This window comes from Phalacrocorax carbo, chromosome 3 (genome assembly GCF_963921805.1).
Source record: "Phalacrocorax carbo chromosome 3, bPhaCar2.1, whole genome shotgun sequence".
Lineage (NCBI taxonomy): Eukaryota > Metazoa > Chordata > Aves > Suliformes > Phalacrocoracidae > Phalacrocorax > Phalacrocorax carbo.
The window spans coordinates 126,236,557-126,254,384 of NC_087515.1; the positions used below are offsets into that span (position 1 = coordinate 126,236,557).

The 17,828-nt window shown below is 48.4% G+C and overlaps 1 protein-coding gene across 1 annotated transcript in view; it reads left to right on the forward strand.

The window, feature by feature from the left end:
- XKR6 (XK related 6) overlaps positions 1 to 17,828 on the forward strand; it is a 192,970-nt gene that overhangs the window by 146,002 nt on the left and 29,140 nt on the right. The gene's annotated exons all lie outside the window — the stretch shown is intronic.

Here is a 17,828-nt window from a genome sequence, read left to right on the forward strand (position 1 = left end):
GATTATGGCTTCAGAATAGAAACTAGTGTAATGACCACAAAATATATAGCATGGGCCAGGAGTGCTGGGGCATAGTCATGACAGCTTTTAGATACAGCCCTATGTATTTCTCTATTTCTCTTTCCCTTCCTATGTAGTGTGGCTCAGCAATTGAAATTCTAAGTTGCCTCAGTAGGACTTGACATTTGTTTTTGTTAAAAAACAGCTTTAACTGCTAAAACCACTGTTTTTTGTTGTTGTTGCCATTTTTACTGGGATTTGTCACTTCTGAAGAGTCCAAATCTCAAGCCCACCATGCTTCTTCCTTCCTTCTTTCTCCCCTGAAGCTCTGACCATTACCATTTTTGGACAGTTACAGAGTCTGGGTCACTTTGGGGCCAAAACTGATCAGATTGACAATGAGTAGGTAAATGGGACAAGGGGCCGGATGTGACAAGGCAAAAATCCCAAATTTACTGGTGCTTATCAACTAAAATAAAATCCTTCTATACCTAATTTAAACTCCTCAGATTTGGGGGTTCCACTGAATAGTTGTTCAGTAAAAATCTCCTTTGCATCACTGCTATTGTTTAAATCCATCCCTAAGAGTCGAAGTGCTTTGGTAGGGTAATGGAAAAGGAATTGATGTCAGAGGCCAAATCTCCAAAAAGTAGCAACACCCTCTGTTTAAGCAGAGTAAATTTATTTGTCTCCACGTGCTTTCTCACAGGCGTGTAGACATGGAGTGTTGTAAGGCCTGCGTGCACAGACAGGTGGGATAATCTCATCGTGCTTTGAGATGTCCTGACAAGACTCGGAAGTGATCGACAGGTCTCACCAGAGTCTTAGCAAACTTTGCTGAGGGTCACTCAGGCAGGGGTCTCCTGAAACCTACCCTTTCAGACAAGTTTCCCCTAAGGAAAAGCGATTGCAGCTTCACCTTCCTTTCTTGCCAGTCTAAACCTGGAGTGGTTCATCAGACTCAGCCCTGCCCACTCTCACAGGGCTTGGAGGCGACCTGTCTGGGTGAACCAACGCCAGTTAACGACAGATGACCGGGGGGGGGTGATCTCAGAGGGGGCTTTTCTCCTCCCTCCTTCCTGCACAAACAAGGATGGGGCAGGGGCAAGAATGCATTTGTGCTGGACTGGGTTTTTTGGCAGGGGTCTTGGCCTCACCTAAACCATCAGTGAAGTTCCCGATGCCCCCAGATTCCTCACGTGCACCTCCCCTGATGGCTGAGATGAGACAGCGTCGGTGGGAAATCAAGGGTCAGGTTTTGGCTCTTCCACAAGCTCCCTCTGTGACCGCAGGCGGTTTATTGCATCTCTCAGTGCCTCAGTCCCCTGCTGTTAATAACACATCCTTTCCTTTGCTGTGTTTCTGTCCTTGTCAGTTTAGATTTTAAATCCTTTAGGGCAAGAGCTGTCTCTTACTATGTGTATGAACTGGGCTCAGTACAATCAAACTCTGATCCCTGATCCAAAACTATGATCCAGCAGAAGCCTTTTAATGTTGCTGTAATATAAATAACAGTGATACCTAGAGCCAGGGCTCCTGGGTTCTGTGCCCAGGTCTCTCAACACTGCATTGCAGCCAGGGACAAATTACTTTACCCCTTGCTAGAATAAAGCACCTCTAAAATAGTGGTGAGCAGGACTGGCTGAATGGCAGAGGAAAACAGGATCTATCTATGAATAACTTTAATGTAGGGTTGATGGGGTGCAAGAATTGACTAACCAGTTGTGAATAACTAATACGAATTAAATTTGGCTTCCTAGAGAACTGATCACTAGTCCTAAGGAAAAAAATGAAAGGGATTGCAGTTACCCAGAGGGCTGGTCCGATACTGGAGCAAAGGCTTTGTGGACAGTGTCTTGGCTCTACCGCATGACTGCTGTTCTGCTGCCTCATGCTTCCCAACCTTCTCCGTTTGCTGCCTTAATAAACAAAGATGTTCAGAGAGATGTATTCTGCCCATGTACCGCTCTCTGCTGCCTACAAACCTACCGAGCGAGCTCCCAAACCTCCTTTATATGCTGCTTCTCTTTTCTAAGCGCTGAGCAGTGACATCTTTGTCAAAGGGCATAGCTGGTGACAGGAGGACTAGCAGCCCCGGAGGTTGCAAGGACAGAGGGTCCCGGTAGTTGTGGCTTGCAGGGATGTGCAGACTCTGCTGTCAATCTCACAGCGAGGGTTTCTTCCAGCCGGTGCATGCAGTAGACAGTAGGGGCCAGGGAAGGGCAAGATCTCTAGGCGTGAGGCGAATAAACTGGGTGGCATCTCATGGGCAAAGCATAGATGGAGAAATGAATAACCTGGGGAGGAGGAGAGCCTGATTTCTTGTCTCTGGCAGGGTAGAGTTGGCCTGCCTGGCTTGGTGGCCTGTTGTCGTAGAGATTCCCCCTCTGGCCTGAGACCCAGGAGTTCCGTTCAGTTGTTCAAACCAGGCACCCAGCACCATTCAAGATGTTGTGGGTGTCCCAGTGCACTGCGGGCTGTGGGTCTAGAAGGGCACAGGTCTTCTGCATGCCTTGTGTTCTATCTGCCAGCAGTACATGGACATCTTTGATACCCTCTGAAATGGTGCCAGATGCGTATGAGTCTTGCCTCTGGTCTCCAACTTCTTCAGGGACGCCTTGGAGAAGCCAGCTGGAGGATTATGCATGGGATTGTCATCCATGGGGACTTTCACTGAAAGGCAAGACTACTCCTCTGGGTGGGGAAGGACATGGAAGCTATGGGACAGTGTCTATTCTAGACGAGAGCTATTCATGGCATGTGTCATCTTCCCAAGGGTCCACAAAGCAAAAGGCGGCCAATTTAAGAGATGGCTGGAATTAAAAAAAATCCCAGCCAGCTCTGGGAGCTCCTACTCCAGCTGTAAGATGGGAATGCATTCAATTTTAGTGAGAACTTTACTTCCCACAGGAAGATCCTTTCCTACCTGTTAGCGCGGTCCCTGGCACTGTCCCAGTCTCCATGTCCCCCAGGTATTTTCCATGGAGAAGTATGTGCATCCAGAGCAAGTGAGTCCTCAAAATGGCATATCAAAATGATGCCAAGGAGGTGAGAGACATCTGGTGTCAGCCATCAGGTCTCAGCTAGTTGTCTGGATCCTTCTGTAGTCAAGGGAAGGAGAGAGGAAATCTGTAGGAGGTGTTGTAGACACTTATCTTGGGATGGGATGAATAGCTTTCTGGAAATCTCTCTCTCTTTCTCTCCATTGATAAAAGATGGAACCGAGATGATGAGTTTAAATTAGCTTTCCCACTTTTGGACAGCTGAAGTGAGAAAGGAAATCCCGTTCAAGGAGACTTGGGTCTACTTCTGTGGCTCCAGAAGAGATTTTTAGAAACATCGAATTAAGCTTCAACAAAAAGCTGCAAACAACTGGAGCGAACTCCTACTGCGTCTAGGGCCACCCCAGAGGCTTGGGGTACTGGAGGAGGAAACATTTGATACAAAACATTCCTTACAGGCCAGAGAAAAAGGTTGTGTGAGGAAAGCAAGAGGAAAGGGATTTATTCACAAAGCTACCTTAAAACCATAGGATCAGTGTCCTGCTTTTAGCTGTCACCTCAAGAGGTAGGGCATGCAGGCAGGGCAGGTAGAAGGTGGAGGCTTAGTTCCCTCCATAGCCCGGAGGTGACCCAGGCCTGCAGCATCCTCTTTCCAACAGGGTGTCCACATAGGACCATGTTCATAACCCAGCCCTCTGGCACCCGGCCACCCTGTGCAGCTGAGGAAGCGTTTCCAGCTGCAGGGAATCAAGCCTCAGCATTATCCCCTCCGGGCCATCCTTCGAGCCAGCAGATGAGAGTCTTCCTGACACGCTGCCATGTCTCAGGAGATGTTTAAGTGTTAGATATCCTGCACAGCAGCCCCAACACAGGAACCTGAGAGCTTTGTCTCCTCAGTTGGGTCGGGGTGGCTAATGGGTTCACTTGTGGTGTTCGATGGCCAAGGTCAAGCCCTTCCTTCATGTCTAGTAAAGAACCCACAAGAAGGCATCTGAACCCACAAGAAGGGGTTTGAACCCACAAGAAAGGGCCTGAACCCACCTGTGCACTCTCCTGGGTGGCAGGAGAGGGCACAGGGACTGTTCCTAGTTGGGTGTTGAGGTCTGGGCCAACACGTGGGATGGTGTGTTGGAGGCAGGGGAGGATGGAGGAGGAAATTATGAGCCTTTTGGTGGCCTAGACCTGTCACTAGTGTTGGACAGTCCCTCCTGTGTCTGCCTGCCATCGCTTACCTGCTTAGGCGACTCAAATACCTGAAGTTTTAGACTAGGATTTGAGGAACTTACGTCCTGGGCTGAGATGCTTAGAGTCAGCTGCAATTTTTTAACTAGTCAGGGTTTAGCTTTGGAGACAAAGGGCAACCTGAGTTAGATTCAGAGTTTGTAACGGAGGGGTTGTGTCAAATCCTTACTCCCTAAGGTGGCAGGTGGGACTCTGAGCTCTGCAATCTCAGGTGTATGGACAGGACATCTCTCAGAGCCCGTTCAAACTGGTTGCTGATGGCAGGCATCTCCAACATCCCTGCAAACGTAGGAGGTGACGTATGCTATATCGTATGGTGTTTGATGTCCTAACTCCTGTGAAGGGTAAGGCAGATCTTACCGGGGCAGGAGGGCTAACAGTGTCACGCTGGATTTGGGGACTGTGCCTGCAAAAGGGCTTTTTTGGACATGTGTGCAGGTAGCTGGCACGTCCCTTAGCTGCAGAGCAAGTCCCCTAAGCTGTGGGCAGCAGGCTGCAGGGAGGACAGGTCACTTGAATGTGGAGTGACGGGGTCTCAAAAGCAGAAGATCAGCCGTGGCACTTCAGATGTGGAGACCTGGCTGGGGAGAAGCAGATGGTGGGAAGGGGTTACCTAGGGAGGAGCTGGGAGAGGCAGGGAGTAAGGACATTTTGGGCTAGCAGAAAGACTCTTCATAGCCAAAAGAGGACACCCCTTTGCTTCTCAGCTGACCCCAGTGTTTGCTTCAACCCATAACTGCAAAACCCCCAGCTGTGTTTCCTTCAGCTCCTCAACAACCACAACATCTGCTCTCCTCCTGTTTAAGAGCAGATCCCTGGAGTGCAGGAATCTCTTCCAAGCCCATCCCAACAGGCAGCTGCACCACCTTTCCCAGCCAATTCTGCAGCATCTGCCACGCAGCCTGAAGTTACCCGACCACTCTGGTCACAAGCCTGCCTTCTTGGGAGGAAAACTTTCATGTTCTCTATTGCCTGGGATCCTTGCCTTGCTGCACGAGGTTAATCCTCCCTCCAGGAGGCAACGCTCTGCAAGATCAGAGAAGGCAGCAGAAAACAGAGGAGCTTTGGAGACAGTGTGCTATGCCAGCAGGGAAACGTTGCATGTTTGCACTTCGGAGAGGCATTTGGGCAGTAAATGACAGAGGTGCTGAATTATTCCACAGGAGAGGGAGGGGGTGTGAGCACAGGAGGGGAAAATCCATTCATTCATTACAGAAATCGATAGCCCCCATGTGTCATTTAAGCTGGCCTTCCCCTGGAGAAGTGCAAGATGGAAGAGACCTCTGCTGCTTTGCTGATGAGAGCAGAAACTCTGCCCGGGCTCAGCCAGAGGAAGGTGCCTAAAGAGATTATTCAGTGGTGACTCCTGAGTCACGTCTAGATCAATGCGTTCAGCAATTTATTGGTGCTGCTGGGATATATCTCGTCTAAGCATTTACAATAGTCAATGTTAATGCAAACATCCTCCACGCAGTGCAGGGCAGCTGCGTTGGCTGTATCAGGCATGCAAGAGGCATTCAGTTGGGCTGGGGAAGCATTTTGAGTAGCAGGAGGTCGAAAGGACGTGTGCGAAAACAAAGGGCTTTATATTCTTTTGTACGAGGCTCGCACCTTGTGCTTCCAAAAGGAGAAGAGGACCCATCCAGCAGGGACAGGGAGGCAAGGACCTCCCAGATTAAAAACCACCAACCTCCACAACAATTTCCCCCACTAGCTAGAGGACAGTCGCTGAACCTCTCTGCCTCCAGTTCTGCACCTGACTGTGCATGAGCACCAGTCCCTTGGGCTGGGCCGCAGGATCCCATACCTCACAGCCCACATGCTGGTCACTGGTAGAAAGCTCCTGTGACCTCATTTGTGTCACTTGGATAAACTGTCCGCCGGCACGAGAAGACTCAGCTGTACCTGGAGGGTGGTGGAGCAAGGACGTGGTCAGGTGGCTTCACTTCTACTAAGCTCCAAGCAAAAAGATCCTTATAAATTAGTAGGAGAAAAGGTAAAAAGAAAAAAAATCACTGTAATTCTGGGTAATACTGTACCTGGACTGTTTCTTCTACAGCCATGACCACTAGAAAGTAGTCCTTTTTTCATGTTACTTAGAGTCAGTCTTAATTAAGAGTTGCCTATTAAATGAAACAGCTGCAAGTGCAGCCACCCATAGGCTCCTGCGTAGCCTGACTTGCTTCGTTGTATTATATCCTTACTGGGAGCCCCCGAGCCCCCAGCAGCTAGAAGAAATACTCCAAACAGGCGAAGCTGCTGGTAGGCTGGTGGTTAATCATGGGGCTGGGAGGAGACTGGTAAAATAACTGCAAGTAAAGCAGGGAAGGATGCTCATGTGAACTTCCTAAGCATGCCGAGGGCGAAAGGGTGTTTCTGCAGGGATCAGCACAAATACGCTGAGGTAAGGGCTCCTATACCTTCCAAAAGCGCTCTGTCTCCTCTCCTGATGGCTTACTACATCCTTGTGGCTTTTGGAAAGCCACTGTGAGGGGACGGTTAGGCTCGTTTGGTTCTCTTGTACCCAGTGCCTCAAAAGCCCCAGGAGACTGTGAAGCCCAAATGCAGCGCAGCGCGTGCGTGTTTGCAGGACTGCTGTTGTACTTACAGCCCCCTTAAAGAACCGAGTATGTACACGCTTCAGAACCCGCCAGTACATTTCCTCTGGCCAGGAATAGCTGATGAGTAATACAAAGCGGCAGAGGTAATAAATATTAAAGAGCTGGAAAATGTTAAAGTGCACGGGCAGCAGAGCTGACACGCACTGTGGGTGTGAAGCGCAGAGATCGTCTGCGTGCACCTTGCGCAGGCATTGCTTTTCATCCTGTCATGAAGGAAGCAGCGTAGAAATAAACGTTGCAATTATTTGCTGTTAATAGCGTGTTGCAAAGCGTTGTGCATTTCGGCAAGGCTGCGGTGTCATGCCCTGTGCCTGTCCCCATCCCCTTTATGAGTCCAAGCAACGGTTCTCCTGGCGTGATGTGTCTGGAGCAGTGGAGGCACAGCCGGTGGGAGGAAGGAGACGCAGTGCAAAGCACCTGAGTGGTGGCGAGGTCACGTTTCCCAGGAGAGCGCATGCCTAGAAGATTGCAAATTAGGATTAAGCACCTCATGGTGGGTGCATTGAAGGTGATATGTGGCTGTTCATGAATGGTATCCAGACTGGGCATCATGACAGCTCATTGGAGTTGAGGCCATCAACTCTTGGGTCCTGCAAACGCCCTGAACATCTTCCTGCTCCTCTCAGCCCGTAGTGTGGCTGTTTCCACATGGTGACGGGACTCCGGTGCCATTTCTGTGCTGGAGTTTCCTTGCAGTCCCCAGCTGATACCAAAGATCCCTGCTACTCCCACCAGATATAATGCTATAAGGTCTATGGGGAAAAGACACCCCCCAATTCTTCCTCCACCTGGCTAGAGCCAAAATGGCCATGAATACCTTTCTACGCCCTTTTCTGGTCCCCATCAGTGTCCATATCAAGCTGCAGCTAGACGGGGCCGACTGCAGCGAGACAACAAGGGTTAAACTCTTTCCTGGCAGGCTGGAAGGACGCTGTGTGATTTCTCAGAGCCGTGCGCACCCAGAGAGGAAGGCAGGCCCTTGCTAATGTATGCGCAGCTTCTGCGGAACTAAAAATAGCCGGGATCTGAGGCCATTCTTCCAGGATTTCACAGGCGCTCACCCAAATTTTCGCTCCTTCTTCTCAAACGGATCACAAAATGAAGGTGACAGTCTCAACCCTCATGCAAAGCCTCCGCGTCGGGAGCCTTGCTCCAGGGATGCCTTTGACCCCTGCAGCACAGACAAGCTGGGGACGTGCTGCTGAACGTATAGTTCCAGGTCTGTGACGGTCCCTTGCAGGGCTGGGGTGGACCCCAGCATTCCCAGTCGCTGCTGAGCGGTGCCTGGAGGATTTGCTGGCCCCGGGGAGCCCTGGTGCTTTGCTCTGCAGCAGTGTGTGCCAGGAAGGGGATGCAAGTGGCGGGGAGAGCACGCAGCAGCCAGCAGCAAGCCCACAGCTCTGACCCTGGCAGCCCTGCAGCAGGCACGGGCTCTGTTTCAGCCTCACCAGGTCCTTGAGAATCAGCCCCCCTTCTCTGAAGCAGGGTCCTCTCCCCCTAAACTGCTCCTGGCTGGTGTTTTTCTGGCATGCTGTTAAAAAAATCCTGGGGCATCCACCTCCTCAGCTCTACAAAGCCAGCATCCATGGGGGCTAGGAGAGACTTTGCGGTACGAAAAAGTCTTGTCTAGTGATTTCAGGTCCTGCTTCAGCATCAGTGACCTTGATGGCCAGGGAGAGAGTAAATACTGTAAATTCAGTGAGTTCCCTGAACTCCCAGCGGGAGACGTGACCCCCCTTCCCCAGCAGTCAGAGCCTGGGAATGGGAAATGTTTCCCTCTGAGTGAGGGCCCCAGCTCCCAGTCATGTTATTCTTTGGCTCTGGGGTCCACAACAGTTTTTGAGGATTTGGACCCCAGGCATCCTGCTGTCTCCATTCAGATCTTTGGACCTGCTACTCCGAATTGGTTTGTTAAATCACTCAGAAAGTGGAAAACCCTTAGAAAAGAAAACCACCTCATGATGTCTCCACTTCCAGGGGACTCGCTGCTACTTAAAGCCATTGCTGTGCCCTCTGCATCATCCACCGAGGGATCTTGGAGCCTTGCAGAGAGCCGTGAGGAGATGAAGATGCAATGCAAACTTCTCTCCTGTGATATCCTGTGGCTCTGGTGAGTCCACATGATGCCAAATTACCTCTCAAGACCATCTGGGTTAAATACTGCAATGTGGCCCATCCTATAGAAAGGACAAGGCAACTATTCCCACGTGTCCCTGTAGCATCATGCCCTTGAATACTCACATTTTGGGAGCCCTCAGGCATTTCTGTGGATTTGCCCTGAAACTTCCCTTGCTTGGAGCCAAGACGAGTCAACTGAAAGACCTCCGCTTACTTTCAAGACCTTCAGCTGCATCTGTTCCCATAGGCTTACTGGACGGGGACCAGTTTTATTTCTAAAAGGAGAGCCCTGACATTAAACCCTATTAGCTCAAACACACTTGAAGCAAAAATTCAGTCTGACTTCAGCTTCTTTCTTTCTGTGTAAAGCTGTTTAACAGCTTTGATTTAAAACAGAAGGCTTTGCCGGAGGCGATAGCACTAGGTGTTGGAGTATACTTTAAGTAAATAAGTATGTGTAAAATAGGAAGAGGACTGGGGCTTAACTATTCATAACTAATCTGGGGGTGAATCCATGATAAAAGAGAGCATTTGGCTCAGTGATAGGACGTGAGACCTTCCCACGTGTGAGAGGTGCTGCGACATGTCTCTGCAGCACCCATCACTTTGGTAACCTCTCCAGCAGCCCCCGCTACGCTGCCTGCTCCTTTACGCCACATGGAGATGCTTCTCACATTAAAATTAAAAAAGGTCATTCACACCCTGGTGCTGAAGAGGTCTTTGGGGTTTTTTTTCTGGTTTAGGACTCTACACCTCACAAAATAATTGACAAGTAAAAACATAAACATGATTTCTACAAGGGTCGAAACTGTAGTAGCTCCCACTACAAAGGTATTCTCTGATGCTGTATTGATTTACCGAGCAAAGATCTGGAAATAGGGATTTTACAACCTGGATATCCAGGGGAACCCCGCAGGCCATGGGGACGCAGGCAAGGAGAGGCTCATTTGGCAGAGCTGCTTGCAAAATTGGGGTTGTGATGAATATGCCAATGACACATTCATGACTGTTTTTGCAAATAATAAGTGCTGGCCAGGCTCTGGCTAAGCACGGGTATTTCGGCAACAGCCCAGATTTGGGAAAGTTTGAAAATGAGTGCCAAAAGTGGGGCTGTGTAGGGCTAGCGCTTTCTTATGATTTGTTTCTCTTCTTCCGGTTGTGATCTTTCAGTCTGTGAGTCAGAGGACAATACTCTGCAGCTAGCAAAGGAGAAGAGTCACAAAGATGAATCCCAGAAACACCTCCAGATTGAGCAACGTGGGTACAGACAGCTCACATGTCCTTGGCCTCTGGAGCTTTAGCCGCACCGATGCCCTTGCCCCAGATTTCTGCCCCACGCATCTGCTGCAGGTTATGACCCTGGTATCTGTCAGCAGGATAAAATGCACACCTGCAGCTCTGCCATGTGGTCCTGCAGTCCCAAATATCTGCTTAAACCGTCAGTAAAAAGGGAATTGAACGAACACCACAAATGATGTCCCAGAGGAGGTGACATAGGTATATGTCCCATTCGGCTGGCGTTGCATCAAAGCAATCATTTCAGCGGCGCTGAGCACATTGCTCTGAAATTAGCTCCCTGTTTCGTGTGTCAGAGCCCCCACATTATCAGCCACAAGTTAAATCAGCCTGCAAACATCAAAGCTGCAGGAACTGGATCCTAAAAATCCTGCAGCATCATGATTTTATTGTCTCTCTCCAACTATTTGACGGAACTGACTGTTTTCAAGGAGGGGTTGATTTGTAGACTTTCTGTAAATAGTGAAAGTGATCTCGGGCCGAAAATTATTTCTGCAATGATTGTGGTTAAGTGCTGGAACAGGTTGCCCAGAGAGGTTGTGGAGTCTCCATTCCTGGAGATTTTCAAAACTCACCTGCACAAGGCCACGACCAACCTTCTCTAACTTCAAAGCTGTCCTCACACAGAGGTCCAGGGATCTCTAGAGGTCCCTTCCAACCTAAATTATTCTATCACTCTCTGAGGCGGTCCTCCTCAATGTGCATTTTATAAATCAGATGCCTCTTTTGTGGTTGGTGTCTAGTAAAGCCATCTGTGCTTTAAAACAGCTTTAAACTGGTGTAGAGTACAAAATTATTACAGTTTCTCCTGCACAGCAGAAGACTACCACTATCATTCTTCCTAGTAGGTATTTCAGCTGCAGATAGTATTTTGCAAAAAGCAAGACTTTCAAATATAAATGGACGTTCAAGTATCGTCCCCTCTCAAATACGTGCATTTAAGGAATAGGGTTTTGAATTCATGTAAAGACCAGTATTTTTCCTGAGGTGGTGGCTGTCGTGCCTATGAATTAGGGGTATTCAGAAAGTTTGACTTGACTTGACCCTTTGGCTTTAAAGGGAACAGGTCTTGGCTAACGCTTTTGAGAATCTCGCTCACAGAGAAGTTTTCAAGCAGGGATAAGGAAACAATGAGCCAACATGAACATCTAGGTGCTAGAAGACATGAAAAGAGATTGATGCCAGAAACTGCAGTATAGGTTAACTCAAAAATGTTAATATAGGCCAAGTAATCCATTTTTCTTGCTTTGATGAAATCGCTGTTGCGTAATCTTGTTGTGAGCGACTCCTAAGCCTGATGCTGGATCACAGTGGTGCTGTGATAAGTGAGAAGTTGGGTAAAGTCTCATACTGGGGTTCCAGGTCCGGCACCGAGATGACGATAAACTCTGTGTCCAAAGTAGGACAGTGTCCTAAGTGACCTACTAGTCTACACACCTCATGGATGTCATGCCACACATTTAAGCTTTTTAAGTGCGCTCAGCGACTTTCTCCTCCGATAAGCAAGACAAGGCATGGAATGGAGATTATTAATTGTTTAATAGGAGCTGATAGAAGCAATGAACTAGATAAGGGGTAGGTGTAGTTGCACACTGAAGCATGTTTACGGGGCAGAAGAGGGCAGAAACTGCAAGGCAGAAGGACTGAAACACTTGATGAACACACCTCTTGTATTTTATTCATTCTTAGGTATAAACCATCTGAAGAAATGCCATAAGTGGCAAGATTTCAGAAAACTCTGAGAATCCCGATTCTGAAAATCAGGGCCCTGGTGAAGGCCATCAGAATTATGAGAGATTTAATCACATGTGGTTGGGATGGCCTGTGACGATACCGGATTAAAGGAAGGGTTTGCGCACTGCTTGCCTAGTCCTATGAGAAGAATTAAGGTGCCCTACCTTGTTTTTGAGATGACAAGTGAACTTTCCCGGTTTAGCAATGGTCCTCAGCATAGTTTTGGCCCAACACAACTAGCAGTGGTGTAAATAAGTCCTGTACACCCTTTGAGGATTAGTCCAGGACAAGAACCATTCCCTAGAGGTGGTTTGGATGCAGCTCCTTGTTCTGGAGAAGTTTGATGCTGTGGAAGCATCCAGATGAAGCTGTGGTGTACCAGCACCGGGATGGGACCCCAGAGTTACTACTTTGATACTCAAACTAGGAACAATAATTATCCATCTGTGAATCCTTATCACTAACTTGCAACATTATAACAGAGGAAAAAGTCGCTATCAGAAGTCGATGTTGAGCACGTCAATTGTGATGGCAACTGTAAGTTTGATTTTGATTTTTTTTAATAGACAGCATTTTACTTTCATGCTCCCCTGTTGCTTGAGCACTGCATCTTATATTCCTTTTATATCTGTTAGAATGAAAGTAATTCATTAAAATTAAAAAAGCGGGCCAAAGCCGCAGCTGGTGTAAATTGCTAGAGCCCTGTGGATGCCAGCTCGCTCCAGCTGAGATCTGGCCTCACATAACCTTGTTTTAAGGGTACAGGCAGCCTCCGCTGCAAGCCTTTCAGCTGAGCAGTTACTCATGTCCTCATTTCCTCCCTTCCAAGGAGTGGGCTTTTAAAGTGTAAACACCCTCTAATGCATAAGGATAATGGCTCCTTCCAAGAGTTAGCAGGAGTGCCGGCGGAGGAGACGGCAGGAGGGTAAGCCATCAGCTGAATAACTCGCCCCTGCCACCCCTCTTCCTCCAGGAGTGAGCACCGGGGAGAAGGTTGGTGCCATGGGATGGTGAGGGAGATGGTGTCCATCCATGCGGGGTGTGTGGCTACCGTGATACCTAGGGTATAACCATACTGCAGAGTAGGGTTGTCCACAGAGAAGTGGAGTACCTTTGTAAGGTGCTGGGAAGGGTGTTGTACCCATTGCCCTCCCGGTCTTCATAAATCCTACTCATCCAAAGGGGCATGTAAGGTGCTGCAGGTCTAAGTTGCAACCTACTCAGCAGAGTCTATTTTCTGAGCTCCTTTCCCTAGAGCTGTGTTTCTGACTTCTCAAGCGTGCTCTCCCATTTTTCAAGCCAGGGTTTGCTTCTCTGAAAGCAGTAGTAGGCTTGGCTGTGCTTGGTCAAGAAGAGTTTCCCAACCTGGAGTTGTTGGGAGTGGAACGAGTAGCTCAAATCCTATTCCCTTCTGTCTTTCCATATACCTCTACTAGCAAACTAGGCAATTTCAAGGCCTGCTCTTGGGCACTGTAACTTCATAGGAGACATGGTATTGCTGGGTTGGCGGTTGGACTTGATGATCCCAGGTCTTTTCCAACCTTAATGATTCTATGATTCATCATGCTGCTACATTGTTAGTATAATCTGTAGATTTGTCATATATATGCCAGCTCTCTCCCAAGTAATCATAACCTGTGCAGGGTTCAGGTCTCCACAAGGGCCAGGCAGCTACCTGGTTTTGGGGGATGAGAGAGTTCATGTCTGTGGTCAGTCTGGGCTTATTGGCCTCAGGAAAAGTGATCAAGCCCCTGTCCTTTGTTGACTGCTGAGTCAACTGAGTCAAAAGACTACTGAGGTGCCTGACCTTGGTCAGCTTGGGTTGTGTGGGACAGGCCATCAGGACTCTTCTTTCCTCAGAACATAACCCAGGGCCCGTGCTGATGTGCACGTCCATGCTCCTGCAACCCTCTTACACATTGGCATCCTCTTTGTTTCAAGCCAGCCTGTTGCCCGAAGCATCCTCCTACACTTTCTGCTGGTGGTATTCAGAGCCACCTCTGTAAATCGAACAGTGCCAAGGCACAGGCACAACCCCGTAACAGTTAATTGCCAGCACAGTCTCTGGCAATTTTGGCTGAGGCCAACTAGCATGGCCACAGCCACGTGGAGTTGAGTCATGCCAGCTGGCCAAGGGCAAAGGCTGGTCTTTGGTCTGCCTTGTGGAATGGTATAGACAGAGCCTCTGACTCCATAATCCTACCTCTGGACATTTCTGCTACAGTCCGTGCTGAGACTGCTGAGCAGCCTCCGTCATCCACATGAAGCCTCTTTTTCTGTAGCACTTAGGGTGGGGTTTTTCTTTACAGTAGGAGCATCTCCTTTTCTCCCTCCTCACTTTTCTCCCTCTTCATGGCATCCTGGGACTCTCTCCAAAGCTTATTTGACCACATTTCTGGAGCTGATGGCTTTGGCTCCTTAAAAACATGCTTTGTCGCAGGCACAGCAGTGACTTTGCCCCGCGCAGTTTGTGTGCTACTGCGACGTACGTAGTAAATAAGCGTGAGGGTAATTATACCAACAGGAATTCTGGGAATCCTGCCAGGATGGAGGGGACAGCCAATCCTTTGTGCATTTAAAGAAAATCACCCCGAATCCCCCTCCCTGCCCCAAATTAGTTCTATCTCTTGAAGCCATGATGGGGCTTAGAACTAAAAATACATGCATACACACAAATACACATGTTTGTATATAAAAATAGCCAGTATTCAAAAAATAAAAAGACCAAAGTTAGGCTCCTGAATCCAAAATTAAGCTCCTAAATAAACAAATTAGCCTGATTTTCAAAAGCACAGAGCAGTGAATGGCTTTCACTGACATAAGAGGAAGCATCGTGTTGCTGAAGATTGAAGATCAGGCCTGAATATGGATTTTAAAGTCTAATTATAGAATCCTGTTTGCTACCAGCTTGACCGAGAACAACAAATTTCAGGTGAAATGACATTGATTTTTTTTTTCCCCCCTTAGAGTTTGTCTACACTTAAGCAGTGTTAGGAAAGGTAAGAAAAAGCCCTCAAACAAGTAAATAAAATACCACAGAGAAGAACAGATATACTGGAATAAAACTGCTTACACCAGTGCTGTACATTTGTGTTCAGAAAACGGGTTAAGCATCACCAGTGTTACAGCTGGGTGAAATTTTATATTGATTAATTATTATTTATTAGTTGTTGAAAGCCTACCAGGTGAAAATACTGCTTTTCTCAGTTACTCTTGCACTTTCTCTGCTAAAAACTCAAAATTGAGTGGCATCAAAGCGGAATGGGTTTTTACTCCCCCCTTTCCTCTCTTTGTCAGATGTGGGTCTGAAGGATGCTAAAGAGAGAGCACCACATTTTTGTATGGACTGAAAAGAGAGTGCAAAGGGACTCTCACTTCTGAATTCATTTCCCTTTAGCCGCAAATGGCCCTTGGAGCTGTTTTGCTCACGTGCTTTTTATTTGGGAAGCTGTGACCCCTTGCTGGCCAAAATTATGCCAAGAGATTCCCGAGGTCACAGTCCCATGTGGCAGTTGGGTACGGATAGATTTGACCTTGTGGGTCTTCTGGTACAGATCAGATTTGGCAGGTCTGGGCTTTATGGTGCCAAGGGAGTATGTGGACCCTGGGTGGGAGACCATCAGCAGGCAGAGTGGTACTCCACTCACGGGTTTGTGCTGAGGTGTTTAGAGGCTTGGGACAGCACTAAAAGACCTGGGTTTTGCTGCCAGAAGAGCTTGGGAGAGCCCTTTTGGTGCTCCGTGACTCGGTTTCCCCATCTATGGAAGGGGCACAATACAGTTGACCTTGGCTGTGGGGTCAACAGCCAAGAGAATTTGGTGTTACTGTCATTGCCTTTGTTCTGGCCATTGACGGAGGGAGAACCGGGGTGTTATATTTATCCAATGCATTTTTATGTCCTTTTATATGTGCTACCTCCAAGAATAGGTGACATGTCCTCTCACTGTGACCAGTGAGAAACATTCATGCTTTAGCTGTGCAGATGGTGGTGAATCCTAGAGATCAAGGAGAAATCATTGCGGGATGTGGTGTCCCTTCTGTTAGTTTCTGCTTAACCTTTTTGAGTGACTCAATGCCATTGTTATAGTTTGGTTCTGCCAACCTGGAATGCTTGAAAAAGTAGAGACAGTCTTAAAAAACGGCAAAACCTGGAGACAGCTGGTGGGGGCAGCAATGTGGAAGAGTAGAGGTCCAGCAAATGTGAGCTGTGAGAAGGGACTGAAAGAAATAGGGGTTTTTTTTTACTCTGAAGAAAAGAAGACCAAGGGTTTACATGGTAACTAGGTGCAAACAGGTAAAAGACTGCTGCAGGGTGAAAATTAATAAATCCTTCTCCTTGTCCATGGCTGGGATGATGAGAAATTAGTGGCTTAAACTTCAGAAGAGGCGTTTAGTTTTCATGTACTATCAGGAACAGGAGCTCCTGGGAGGGGGAGGCGATGCAAGACTACAGGACAGATTCGGTAAATATCTCTCTGGAAAGAGTTTTGCAGAGGTGATGCTGTCTTTGCCCGTGGCAGCGCCTTATGGGCACTACCGCCTTGGTTTTCAGTGGCCCCGTGTCACTGATATTATAAAACCCAGTTGCACGTTCCTTTTTTCTGCTTTCTCCTTGAGCCATTACAACTCGCTCTCCCCAACTTTATCTTTCCTGCTAAACTACATTTATTTAGTTTCTTGCATGCGTGAAAGGAAGGCAGGATTCCTGTGTCATCCTGCAGTGTCCGGGGTCGTTCGGGGAAATGCCGAGTACAAGCGGTGGCCTTGGGCATGCTGGGGAGTGGGAGGAGGACTGGTGTCCCTGGGAGAGCAGGTGGTCCACGGGCATTTCCACCCCACTCGGGCTCAGCTGGGGATGTCACACCAGTGTCACCAGTGTCGTATGTGACTGGCGTAGCATTTTCTCGAGTGTCGAGCCCCATCTGGTGGCTTTCCAGCGTCAGTTTTTTTTTGTCCTTGTGTCTTCTTTCGGGATTTTTCGTCTTCTGTGCTCGTGAACTGCGGACGGGAAGGAAGGACGGGGTGCTTGAGAAAGGGCAGGGCTTGCAGAGCTACCTTTGCGTCTCTCCCAGCTCCCCGTCCCTGGGTGTAATTTGGAGATACAGAGGCTGTCGCGGTTTATGTCCTTCCCTTCTGCTCTTCCTTGCTGTGCAATCTCGCCCAAGTGGCAAGGAATGAGCTAATCGCTTTGGCGAAACCCCAGTTTGTGCTGTGAGCCCCTCCCAGCGCCTTCAGAAGGCACCTCATCCCACTGTCATGCTGGCATCTGAGGTGGGACAGATGAACGGTCCCGGGAGGGGACATTTCTATGCATTGACTAGCTCAGATGACCAATTTTAGGGTCGGCATTGAAATGATTCCCATCCCAAATTTCAGACCACAAGGTTACAGCCACCACTCAGGATGAGGAGGAAAAAGACCCAATATTAGATCATTAATGTCAGCAAGCCTTAGAAAGAAGCCTGTTAGGAGATGCTTCCTTCCTTAAATATAATGACTCCTGTGATGTCTGGCTACCTTGTGCTACCCTGACTGGATCACCTTTGTTTACAAAGGTTGGCCAAAGGTTACCTGAAGGGAAGTTGTGTCCCCAGGGTGAGGTTTGCAGGTCTCCTTGCACACCTGATATGGAAACAGAAAGAATACAGCAGTACCTGTCCATGCATGAGACACCTCCTTCTAGTCCAGCATTGCACAAAGTCTCAATAGTTGACCAGTGGCAAGCTGTGGCCTCTTGCATTTGTGGGTTACACACGTGCTGAAGGTGAACGTAGCATCTCATTGCTCCAGCTGAGATGAAATAGGGTCAAATCTC